This window comes from Miscanthus floridulus, chromosome 2, assembly GCF_019320115.1.
Source record: "Miscanthus floridulus cultivar M001 chromosome 2, ASM1932011v1, whole genome shotgun sequence".
Taxonomy (NCBI): domain Eukaryota; kingdom Viridiplantae; phylum Streptophyta; class Magnoliopsida; order Poales; family Poaceae; genus Miscanthus; species Miscanthus floridulus.
In genome coordinates, this window is record NC_089581.1 from 110,684,708 (window position 1) to 110,697,553 (window position 12,846).

The following is a 12,846-nucleotide window of genomic DNA, read 5'->3' on the forward strand; positions in this document are numbered from 1 at the left end:
ATATCCATGGATTTCATAATTGGATTGCCCCGTTCACAGAAAGGCAATGATTCCATCTAGGTGATTGTTGATCGTTTGACCAAGATTGCTCACTTCGTACCAGTAAAGACCAAGACCAATACAGAAAAATTAGCAGATCTATATATTGAGCATATTCTCAGACTGCATGGAGCACCCTCTAGTATTGTATCTGATCATGGTCCTCAATTTGTGTCCCGATTCTGGGAAGCTCTGCACAAGTCCATTGGAACCAAACTTGATTTCAGTACCGCTTACCACCCATAGACAGATGGACAGACAGAACGAGTAAATCAGATCTTAGAAGACATGCTTCGCGCTAGTGTGCTGAATTATGGATCTGATTGAGAGAAATGCTTACCCTATGCAGAGTTCACTTACAACAACAGCTACCAAGCCAGTATCAAGATGTCGCCGTTTGAAGCTCTATATGGCAGACCTTGTAAGACACCTTTGATGTGGTCCCAACCGGGAGAAAGATTGTTCTTTGATTCCGCTAAGATTCAAGATGCGGAAGAAGGAGTTGCTCAAGTAAAGGAGAATTTGAGAATTGCTCAAAGTCGATATAAGAGCTATGCTGACAAAAGAAGAAGAGAACTTGAGTTTAATGTGGGAGACTTCGTCTATCTCAAGGTATCCCCACTATGTGGGACTGTCAGATTCCATGTGAAAGGGAAGCTTGCCCCTAGATTTGTTGGCCCATACAAGATTTGCAAGAGGATTGGAAAGCTCGCCTACGAACTTAAGCTACCCGAGGAATTGATGGGCGTACATCCCGTATTCCATGTCTCACAGTTACGCAAGTGTTTAAGAGTACCCGATGAAGTAGTCCCAACTGGTACACTTGACATTCAGGATACACTTGAGTATAAAGAACATCCTATCAGAATTCTGGGCAGAGATACCAAAGAGACCCGTAGCAAAACTATTCCGATGTGCAAGATTCAATGGAGCAACCACACCGAGAGAGAAGCAACGTGGGAGAAAGAGTCTGACCTCCGGCTACAATATCCTTACCTCTTTAAAGAGTACGTTACACTTTAATCTCGAGGACGAGATTCTATTAAGGGGGTAGGACTGTAACAACCCAAAAATCCATACACCAAAAATCACAACTACAAAATTTTTCTCAAAACTCCCATGTAGTGATGAGTGTCATGTATAGAAAGCCAACCTGAGGGCTGCATTAGGCATAACCCCAACCCAAGTCATCACATAAGCGTAGCATGACATTTGCTGATTATGTTATTTAATTTCTAACAAATAAAGGGTTGCATACATTGTTAACTCAAATTGTGAGTTGGATCTTCATTTGCTTTATGTTATGCTTAGAAAATCCAGTAAAGTAATAAACCATAAAGTTATTATTGAACAAAATCCCCTAAACTACAATGAACAAGTTACCTTAGTTTTAAATTCAAATTCTAAACCAAATTTGAATTCAAACAATGGAAAAGAAATGAAAAACAGAAAAAAGAAAAGGAGAAGAAGGCCTCCCAGCCAGCGGCTCGGCCCAACCCGCATGACCAACTACCGGCCCAACCCTCCACTTCTCCCCCTCCGCTGGCCCGCGCGCGTGCAGTAGCAGGCCGGACCCAACTCGCGCGCAACAGCCCAGCTTGCGGCCCAGCGACGCCCGCGCGCCCTCAGCTCATTTGCGGTCGCTGCCACTTGGCCCCACGCGTCAGCCACGCGCTGCTCACCCACACGCCCCTTTCCCTTCGCCACAGTCGCTACCAACGGACCCCACCCGTCAGCCCTCCTGTTCTTCTTCTCCACGCCACGCTCAACCGCCGTGCGACTAAGAGCCGACAGCGGTGGCAGGGGCGGGCCAGGCGTCATGCCCGGGGCATGGTCCTGTCTCCCCTTGGCGCATCGCCCACGCGACCTCCGCGCCAACCACCCCATGCCGCAATGCCGTTCGATGCCCACGGTACATCACCAATCGTCCGCCCGTCCGCCAAAGATGGAGCTCAGAGCTCCGGCTATAAAGCCACGCCTAGAGCCCTAGGGTTCTCCCAACGCCCCGCCGCCACCGTGGTGGCTGACCACAGCACACCTGAGCCAAGAGAGAAGAGTGGGGGAGAAAGGGGGGAAACGCTGACGCCGCTGCGAAGGGGAAAAGCTCGCCGAGACCGCCGGAGCCGAGATCGACGCCGTCGTCTACATCACCGACGTGGTTCGGCACGGCACTGCACGGCTACCGGAGCTACACGGCCTCGAATCAACACGGCACCACCATCCATTCTTCCACGCCACCCACGGTGAGCCCCCCCCCCCTTCCGGTCTCTCTCTGCCGCCGAACCTCACCGTCGGCCATGGCGCTCCACCCCGAGAGCACGTAGGCCAGCGCCTTGTCTCCAGCCACTAGGAACACACGCACCCACGCACACCCCGCGACCATGCCGTGACCACCCCGTGGGAGCCCCCTTGATCACCCATGCACCTCGCCGTCATCTTCATGACCGCCGTGGCCACCGGGAAGCCCTATCGGCCACAGGAGAACCCGTAGCCTCGCCTCGAGCCTAGACGTCCCCGCTGCGTCCCCACGCATCCGTAGAAGCATACACGCCCCGCCGAGACATTTCACCATGACCGTAGCCACCTCACCGACGCCACCATCGTGCTCGAAAGGGCGCCACCGTGGCCAAAGCCACCAGAGGCCCCGGAGGACCCCTCGACCTGCCCAACATGCCCGCTGGTGCGTTGTGTCGCCCATGCGCACCACAGATCGGCCTATGCCACAGCACCCGCACCATTCCCGCACGCTGGTGGAGCTCGAGCCGCCGATCGCTGTGGCCAGCGCCTTGGAAAGCTTCGACCGCCACCTTGACCCCACCGACGCAGTCGCCACAGTGAGAGGAAGCTTTTCCCCACCCCAATCGGACACCAGCGCTGCCACAGGAGGTTCACAGCAAAGCTCGCCATCGGCAGGAGTGCCGCCGCAGGAAAAACAGGGGAACACCCCCCCCTCGCCGGTCACCCGCAAGAGCACCCGGTGTACATGGACCGCTCCTAAGAGATGAAGGGTGGATTCGGTCCACCGTAGACCAGTCTGCGGTCCATGGACCGTGAACATGGGTCCACCGTGAGCCGCGCTCACGCCCACAGCCTGAACACGAGGCCCAGTAAGAGCTCGTGGACGTGACGTGGCAGCGTCACAGTATGCCACGTATTCGGCTCGGCCCAGCCCAGACCGGCCCAACATGAAACCCAACCGGCCCGGTTCGGACCTGGCCCGTATTGCCCGTTGACTGGTCAACGCTGACCGTTGACCTAGCCCCACATGTCAGTGACACGGACACCCTGGACCCACACGACAGATGCTGACATCATGATGATGTCACGTGGGACCCACATGTCAGAAGCCAGCACAGCCAAGGTGACGTCATGCTGACGTCACGCTGACATCAGCTGATGACGTCAGCAGCCCTAGCCCCACACGTCAGTGACCCTGACCGTTGACCAAAGACGTTGACTGTTGACTCACCATTGACTTTGACCGGACCCACCTGTCAGTGACTCAATAGCCTCTGGCCCCACCTGTCGGTGAGCATGACATTGATGACGTCATGCTGACGTCATCCGGACCCCATCTGTCAGCTCGGAACCGTCATGCTGATGTCATGCTGACGTCAGCAAGCCACGTGGACCAACCCCAGCATGACACGTGTCTGCCCAGGATTTATTCAGCCTTTTTCTATTTTCAGAAATAGATTTAATCTTCGGAAATTCATAACTAATTCATACGACCTCGAAAAAATACAAAACTAGGACCAAAATTCATCTAAAATCAAACTCTACGCAATGGACTCATGTTTGAGTGCATTTGGCTCTATTGAATTTTCCTTGCTTCTTTGTGCTATTCTATAGACGTCGCTAACGCGACTATAATGCGGTCGTTTGCAGACTCGGAGGAGAACCGGACGGACGAGGATCGTGAGTACCGTGAGGAGTACGGAGACGACTACACTGAAGGTGCCACATCCCACCCAATCTCGTAGCACCTATTACGCATGGCTAAGTAGAAATGCTAGTGCTTACTTTATTGTCATATCACACTATGGTAGGACTTGCATGGTAGTATGCTTTCTTGATTGCCTTTACCTTGATGCAACCTTACCCCTACTGCACCCTGCTGTTAGGCTAGTCACATGCTTGCTAGTATATTTCATTGCTTGTTACTTCTACTACGCTTGTGCAATATTGATGCGTGGTGGAAACTTGTGTTAACTGGACTATGGGGAGATTGCTGCGTGTGTGACTTGGGTGCGTGGAGGGTGAGGGTTGTGTCGACCAAGTTGGAGTATACGACGAGCCTAGGGCAAGTCTTGTCGTAGGGTGCTACCTGGGCACCCCTAGACTGGATACCTGTGGTGGGTAAATGGAATATGAGGTGGCCTTGGGTGTGATCCTGTGATGGGAGGAGCCTAGGGTGGAGGTGCTGTGGTGGCACGGTAAATGGAAATCCTGATGAAGACATTCTGGCTTGGTCACCTCTAAGGACTTACTAGTACTCAGACTCACCGGGAAGCCTTACGTACCACTCGCCCTATATGGTGCGGGACGGCCGGACTACTTGGTAGGATATTGCCACTACTACTAGGTTGATAGCGGACAGTGTGAGGGAGGTACGGGGTGCGGAGGATTTCCCCCCACACCCTTCCGAGACTTCATGGAGACCTTGTGGACCCAGCTCATGACTCACAGTTTCAGCCACCCCAGATCGGACTTGGGGTGTACCAGGGCTGAATGGTAGAGTGGCATTATCCTAGGCTAGCAAGTGGCCGGAATCAGCCCAGTTGACGACGGTCAGCGAGGAAGGTGGATCTTGTGGTTATGTGAAACCTCTGCAGAGTGTATGGTTGATCGATCGATACATATGCCGACTTGTTGGCTATGGACCTTTCCTGGGTTTTGCTTAAACTAGATAGAGAGGTGAGTCCTTCTTTTCTCCCCCTAGGATGAGTGTTACTATTTACTGTCTCAAGGCCCATAACTTGACAAAATATTACTATTTACTTGATATGCTATTGCATAGGAAACCCCAGCCTTATAGGTTCATTTTGCTTATATCCAACTTGCATCCAATTTCCACAAAGCAATGCTCATAGGGTTGGGAGTGGCCAATACAAATCATACTGATAAATTTTGGCACACAGATTCTGCTGAGGAGTTTAGCTCCGAGGAGTTTGACGGATGAGGGGTTCGTGCCTACGCTCGAGTTTGGCGATCCTATCTTCAAGCTGTTCTGAATGAATGCTACTTTTGATTCCGCCAATGCGGCGATGTAATAATTTATGTAATTCCGCACTATTTGTACTCTGATATTATTGTTGTATGGATGTGATATTCGACTGGAACTGGAATTTGGGTAATATGATCTACCACGGTCTTATTACACTTCAACTCTGTGGATTTCCCTTCGCGGAAATTGGGGTTGTTTCATCTATCCTTAAGGGGGTAGAGTTCAAAGTGAGCCCCATTGTGTTGAGAACATTTGGTATTGATGTGATTTTGGGTATGGACTAGATGAAGCAACAAGAACCAATCATTCAGTGTTAAGAGAAGGTAGTTGTTGTAACCGCACCGAATAGGGATAGAATCAGTGTCGATGAGGTAGTACGAGCACCGCCGACAGCCATAGTGAACCAACTTGATGATAACGTCAACAAGGAGGACCCGGTGATGGATGAGTTTCTAGATGTGTTCCTCGATGACTTGCCAGGTATGCCACCTGACCGTGACATTGAGTTTATTATTGAATTATTATCTAGAACTACACCTATAGCTAAGCGTCCATATAGAATGGGGGTTAATGAACTAGAGGAACTTAAGAAACAAATAAAGGAGTTACAGAAGAAAGGTTTCATTCACCCTAGTTCATCACCTTAGGGAGCGCCGGTTATATTTGTTGACAAGAAGGATGGTACCCAGAGAATGTGTGTTGATTATCGGTCACTAAATGAGGTTACTATCAAGAACAAGTATCCGCTACCTAAGATTGATGACTTGTTTAATCAGTTGAGAGGTGCTTGTGTTTTCTCTAAGATTGATCTTCTTTCTGGTTATCATCAGTTGAAGATTCGTGCAACTGACATACCCAAGACAGCTTTTACTACGAGGTATGGTTTGTATGAGTACACTGTTATGTCCTTTGGTTTGACCAATGCACCTGCATACTTTATGTACTTGATGAATGTCATGGATTTTTTGGATAAGTTTGTGGTGGTATTTATTGATGATATATTGGTATTCTCCAAAATGGAAGAAGAGCACACTGACCATCTAAGATTGGTCTTGCAAAAGCTCAGGGAACACAAGTTGTATGCCAAGCAAAGCAAGTGTGAGTTTTGGTTGAAGGAAGTTTCTTTCCTAGGTCATGTTGTCTCTAATGTTGGAATAGCAGTAGATCCCAGCAAGGTGAGAGATGTGTTGAATTGGAAACAACTAACCGACGTGGGAGAGATTCGTAGTTTCTTGGGATTGGCTAGATACTACAGGAGGTTCATAGAAGGTTTCTCTAAACTTGCCAAGCCTATGATAGCTCTATTGGAGAAAAATGCTAAGTTTGTGTGGTTCGAGGAGTGCTAGGCTAACTTTGAAGAATTGAAGAAGAGATTGACTACCGCCCTAGTGTTGGCTTTGCCAGATTTGAGCAAGAACTTTTCTATCTATTGTGATGCATCTTGTCAAGGCCTCAGATGTGTTCTTATGCAAGAAGGAAGAGTAGTAGCCTATGCATCCCGACAATTGAGAAAGCATGAGCTAAAATATCCTACTCATGATTTAGAGTTAGCAACAGTGGTTCATGCTCTGAAAATATGGAGGCACTATCTTATCGGACATAAGAGTGATATCTATACGGATCACAAGAGTCTAAAGTACATATTCACTTAGACAGATCTAAATATAAGACAACATCGATGGTTGGAGTTGATTCAAGATTATGATCTAGAGGTACACTATCATCCTGGAAAGGCGAACGTTGTTGCCGATGCTCTTAGCAGGAAGAGTTATGCCAATGAGGTGCAAGTGGCACCTATGTCAAGTGAGTTGTGTGCTAAATTTGAGCAACTGAACTTAGGCTTTGTCACTAATGCAGTGGAGTTGGTGATAGAATCTACATTGGAGCAAGAAATACGTAAGAGCCCATTATAGGATGCGAAGTTGAAAGAAATAGCGGAAAACATAGTGATTGGTAAGGCACCAGGATTCCATATGGATGACAATGGAACTCTGTGGTTTGAGAAAAGACTGTGTGTGCCTGAGAATAAGGCTATACAAGATGCAATTCTATGTGAGGCACATGAGTCTGCTTACTCTATTCATCCTAGGAGTACCAAGATGTACTTGGATTTGAAGAAGTATTGGTGGTACGGGCTGAAGAGAGATGTTGCTGAGTATGTTGCTTTATGTGATACATGTCAGAGGGTCAAAGCTGAACATCAAAGACCTACAGGATTATTACAGCCAATGAAGATACTTAAGTGGAAGTGGGAAGAAGTTGGTATTGATTTCATTGTTGGGTTACCATGCACTCAGAGAGGTTATGATTCAATTTGGGTGATAGTGGATCGGTTAACTAAAGTTGCTCAGTTCTTACCGGCAAAGACTACTTATACTGGTCCTCAATTGGTTGCATTATATATGGAAAGAATAGTATGTCTGTATGGAGTTCCTAAGAAAATTGTGTTCGATCGAGGTACTCAATTTATATCTCATTTTTGGCAGCAAGTACATAGTTCAATGGGAACGAAGCTGAATTTTAGTACAGCATATCATCCTCAGACAGATGGACAAATTGAGAGGATTAATTAGATATTAGATGATATGTTGAGAGCTTGTGCATTGCAGTATGGTACAAGTTGGGACAAGAGTTTGCCTTATGCAGAGTTTTTCTATAACAACAGTTATCAGAAGAGTCTCAATATGGCGCCTTTTGAAGCTTTGTATGGACGAAAGTGTAGAACTCCGTTGTTTTAGAATCAAATGGGAGAGACTCAGGTGTTCAGACCAGATATTTTAAGAGACACAGAAGAGCAAGTAAGGATGATTAGAGATAACTTGAGAGTGGCTCAGTCTCGACAAAAGAGCTATGCTGACACTCGGAGAAGAGAATTGGTTTTTGAAACAGGGGATTATGTTTACCTAGTATCACCTATGAGAAGTGTGAGAAGGTTCAATATGAAAGGAAAGTTAGCACCAAGGTATATTAGGCCTTTCAAGATTTTAGAGAGACATGGAGAAGTAGCTTATCAGTTGGAATTGCCTGAGAGTTTGTTAGGTGTACATGATGTGTTCCATGTGTCTCAATTGAAGAAGTGTTTGCATATACCTGAGGAGCAGATACCGTTAGAAGAGTTTACAGTTAAGGAAGATCTTACATATGAGGAATTTCCAGTAAAGATTTTAGAGACGGCAGAAAGAGTTACAAGGAGCTGAGTTATAAAGATGTGTAAGGTTCTGTGGAATCGGTATACAGAAGATGAGGCTACTTGGGAAAGAGAAGAGGATCTGAGAAAAACATACCTGCAGTTATTTAAGTAAGTATCATCCGAATCTCGAGGATGAGATCCATTTTAAGGGGTAGAATTGTAACACCCTAAAATTTGTAACATTTTGAAAATAGGTGAATTGGATTTATTTATGTAATAGTGTGTGCATGCAACATAGAAAAACAATAAATTTTATAAAATTAAAATCAAATATAAGGTTTACCTACATGTTTATGCATTCATACTGCTGCATATTATTTTTGTATTGTGTGGTTTGAGATCAGATTTCAAATTGAATTGAATTTGCATTGAAAATTGGTATGGAAATTAGTTTAGAAAATGGAAAAGGAAGTTCTTTCTCCTCCTTTGCTTTCGGCCTGCTGGCTCGCTTCTCTGTGCCTCTCTTCTCTCTGCGCGGCCCGTCCTTCCTCTGCGCGGCCTACCTCTCCTCTCGGCGTCGGCCCAGCACGCGGCCCAGTTCCCCGCCGCGCCACGCCGTTCCCCTTCTCCCTCAGTTTCGCTAACAGCCGGGACCGTTTCTTTCTCTCCCACTAACGAGCCAGCCCCACTTGCTATCGCCTTCCTCACGAGCGTGTTCGCACCAGACACTGCTGTCGCCGGGAGTCCGCGCCGCCCCGCCGCTTCCCTGCCTTGCGCCCCATGATGCTTCTCGGCCTTAAATAGCAGCCCCACCGTGCCACCTCCCCTCAAATTTCTGAAGCCATTTCGTCTCGAGCTCGTAGTGCCGCCGTCGAGCCAAACCCTAGCACTGTCGTTGCCATCGCCCGTGGAGCCGTACGCCACCACGGACCCGCTCTCGTCCGCCTGAAGCAGCTAGGTGAGCTCGTCGTTTTCTTCTCTACCTCCCCAAGTCTTTCGTTGGAGCAATCGATTCTGGAGTCACCGTTCCGCCGAGGAGCCAAGACCCCATCCATGGTGCCACCGCCTGGGCAGCATGCCGGTGACCCCATCCCTCCCAATTGCTATGCGTCGTTCATCTTTGATCCAACGGCTTAGATTAGAAGATACCCCTTTGCTGCGACATTTGCAAAAGGCCCTTATAACTATTTAGATCTCAACTCGCCATCCCTGGTTTCTTTCAAACTAACCCCTGCCTTTTCTTTTAATAGTGCCCACAGTCCTCGGTCAGGTTTAAAAATCAGGATTTATTTATTTTAATTCAAAAATCAAGTTCCATCTATTTACAGAATTGCCACTATCTTCTATAGGCCATAAAATCTCTATTTTAACTCCGATTTGGTCCGTTCAACTTGTGTTAGGTTCGTAATTCCATAATCTACATGTTCATACTACTGTTAAGTATGTTTTCAACTTTTAAAATTCGAGGTTAGATTTAATCTATTATTTTACTAAAGGAAATCTTGTTTAATTCATAACTTCTTTGTTTTAGCTCCAATTTTTGTGATCTCCGCGTCTGTGTGTCTGTAATGAGACGTAGATTCGTTTTATAAACTTTTCATCTTGATTTATGCTGATTGGTGTACTGTTCTAATCTATAGCTTTTGTTTGCTATGCATGATTGCTTCTGGATGCTTGTATGTTGTTGTGATTCTCGAGTATAGACGGTGAGCAATTCGTGGGAGACCAAGAGTATTACTTTGACGAGCAGGATAAGCATGAGCATTTTGTTCAAGGCAAGTATAGCATGAGATTATCCTTGTTTCCTATCAACTTTAATACATTTAATTCATGCTGCATGTGTTACCTTGATAGGGATTCACTAGAATTGAACTTATACCTTGTCTCCTATGGGATATGCATTGGGTAGCTTTGCTAGTGCTCAATTAAACCATGATCTTATAACTTGACTAATGGTATATGCAATAAAAATTAAAACATGACTTTTTAGCAACTTGAAAACAGGGGGCTGGGTGTTTAGCTACTTTCTAAATGCTTCAGATTCCTCTCCCTAAGGACTTATCTGTAAGTGATCATCCAGGACTTATAGTACAGCTGTGAGGGCTATATGGCTCTGGCTTTAGCTCAGTATGAGAACATTTTTCTAGCTTGTTAGAGGTTACCTTTATGGCGCAAGAGGGGTGTGTTTCGGGTTGGATATAGTGCGGCCTCTGTCCGTCAGTGTATAGGATTTTGTACCTAACTCTGTGAACAGTGTGTTTCGGGTTGGATATAGTGTTACCAGTTGACGTCCCTGTGATATAGAGCTTCCACGAGATATCTTTTCTTTATACTTCATCTATATTTATGTGAAGACTCTGTCTTATTATTTGTGATGTAATAAACACTTGTGATGATACTATTTATAATTTGTCGGCTTATGTGTGTGACTGATCTCTGGGCGCACATAAGATTTTGCATCCCATTTTATCCTTAAAATTAGGTGTGACAATCCGGTTTCTGATCACGCGCACCTCCACCGATCATTTACTACCGTGAGTATACCCTCGATAGACTGCCGACCATATTTCGTCGACAGTGACAACATAAGTTTGTAACTATCTTGCGCATTGAATACGACAAAAAAGTTATCGGTAAGGTGACCATACACGTTATTGGTATTTTCGCGGATATATTTCCTTTGTGAACACGTAACATCAAATACAAATGCGTGGACAGGCAAGTCAAGAACATCATGAAAGTCACTGCCACAAGATGAAGGAAAGTTTTCAGTCATGAATTGAAATCGAGCGGAGTTTTCAAATATGAAGCTTTAGACACTTCAAAACAATTCAACACAACAATTATTTGTCACACTAGTGATGATGTGGATAAGGATCTGCATTCCATAATGATATGCTCAAAGTGAAGCAATTTCATCATACCATTTGCTGAGGATTTGGAAGGTAGTAACACCAGCACAAAAATCTAACTGCCTTGCATTATGTTCCTGCTCACCTCTCTCTCTCTCTCTCTCTCTCTCTCTCTCTCTCTCTCCAGGTTTACCCCAACCTGCCAAATTGTTAGCTTTGTTTGCCAACGCTCGCTGATTCTCTCAGCCATTATGCTTGTGAGAATTACCCAACAAAAAACAACCAGGATGATTCATGTGGGACGATCAAAATAGGCTACTGAGTTATATATGAGAGAGGAATGATTGTAGACTTTACTGAGCGAGCACATTGTGTGTCATGGTAAATTATATGGTTTTCAGCATTATGCTTACCTAGATCATGTGTGAACAAGTCACTGATATTAGAACTTTTAGTGTATGTCCATGACATGTATGTTTATTTTTTTTTATTCTAACTAATTACAAAAGAAGTTGATACATATATTTCTGTGTAGTAGCTTGAGCAATTGGATTATGCCAATATTGACAGAGAAGTCAAGATTGTAGCCGAAGAAACAACTATTTAATGGTGGTCACACGGTCCATGGCATGCCCCTCATAGAGTAACTGCAGAGTAGTTGTGCACGACGCGACTAACTCGATGGGTAATAAATCACTAGACAAGGATCGGAGAAGAGCATGCAGCCTAGATGAAAAATAATAGAAAAACCTCTTCACCTATTTGAGAGCAAATTAAAGCAAGCATGAATCCAAGGAGTTTGTTGTTTGCTGGTGACCACATGACAAGAAAGTGCACACGAGGGAGCATGGATGACACTATGGACATGCGTCAGTGTACCTAGCCACATCTCGCCTCAGATGATAAGTCTCAATACTACTAAGCAACTCAACCTCTTTTGGAGCTTTGTGCTATACAGTTTCTCTGTTATTTTGGAAATACTTGGGTTAGGTGCATATTCACATGTTTTTACCTTCATTTTTTTGTTTGGACATATATGAGTTAGGTACATATAATTCTAACTACGCTCCTCGTGAAAGAAGTTTTTATAAGATGTTCATGTTGTTGGATGAAGAGGCTAACCCTGTAACTCATAAGGATCATCCGACACAATAACCATGGTGAGGCTAATGAGATGTAAGAGAGGAACAACATAGACCTAACGAAACTAGCACCATGCAGGTCATGTCAACTCTTTTATACTTGCCTAGATCTTGTGAACTACTAGTATGATGTTATAGTTTTAGAATAATTAATTAGATGCATGAATACTATTTTTTTGCTTATATAACTAAAAGAAGGTGATAACATAAGTTTGTAACTACCTAGCACATTGGATACGACAAAAAATATCGGTATGGTGACCATACACATTACCGGTATTTTTCGAATTCGATAAGATAAAAGTTATCGGTACGTTGACCGTACACATTACCGGTATTTTTACGGATATATTGCCTTTGTCAACACATAACAACAAATACAAATGTGTTAATAGGCAAGTCAAGAACATCGCCAAAGCCACCGTGACAAGATGGAGGAAAGTTTTCAACCATGAA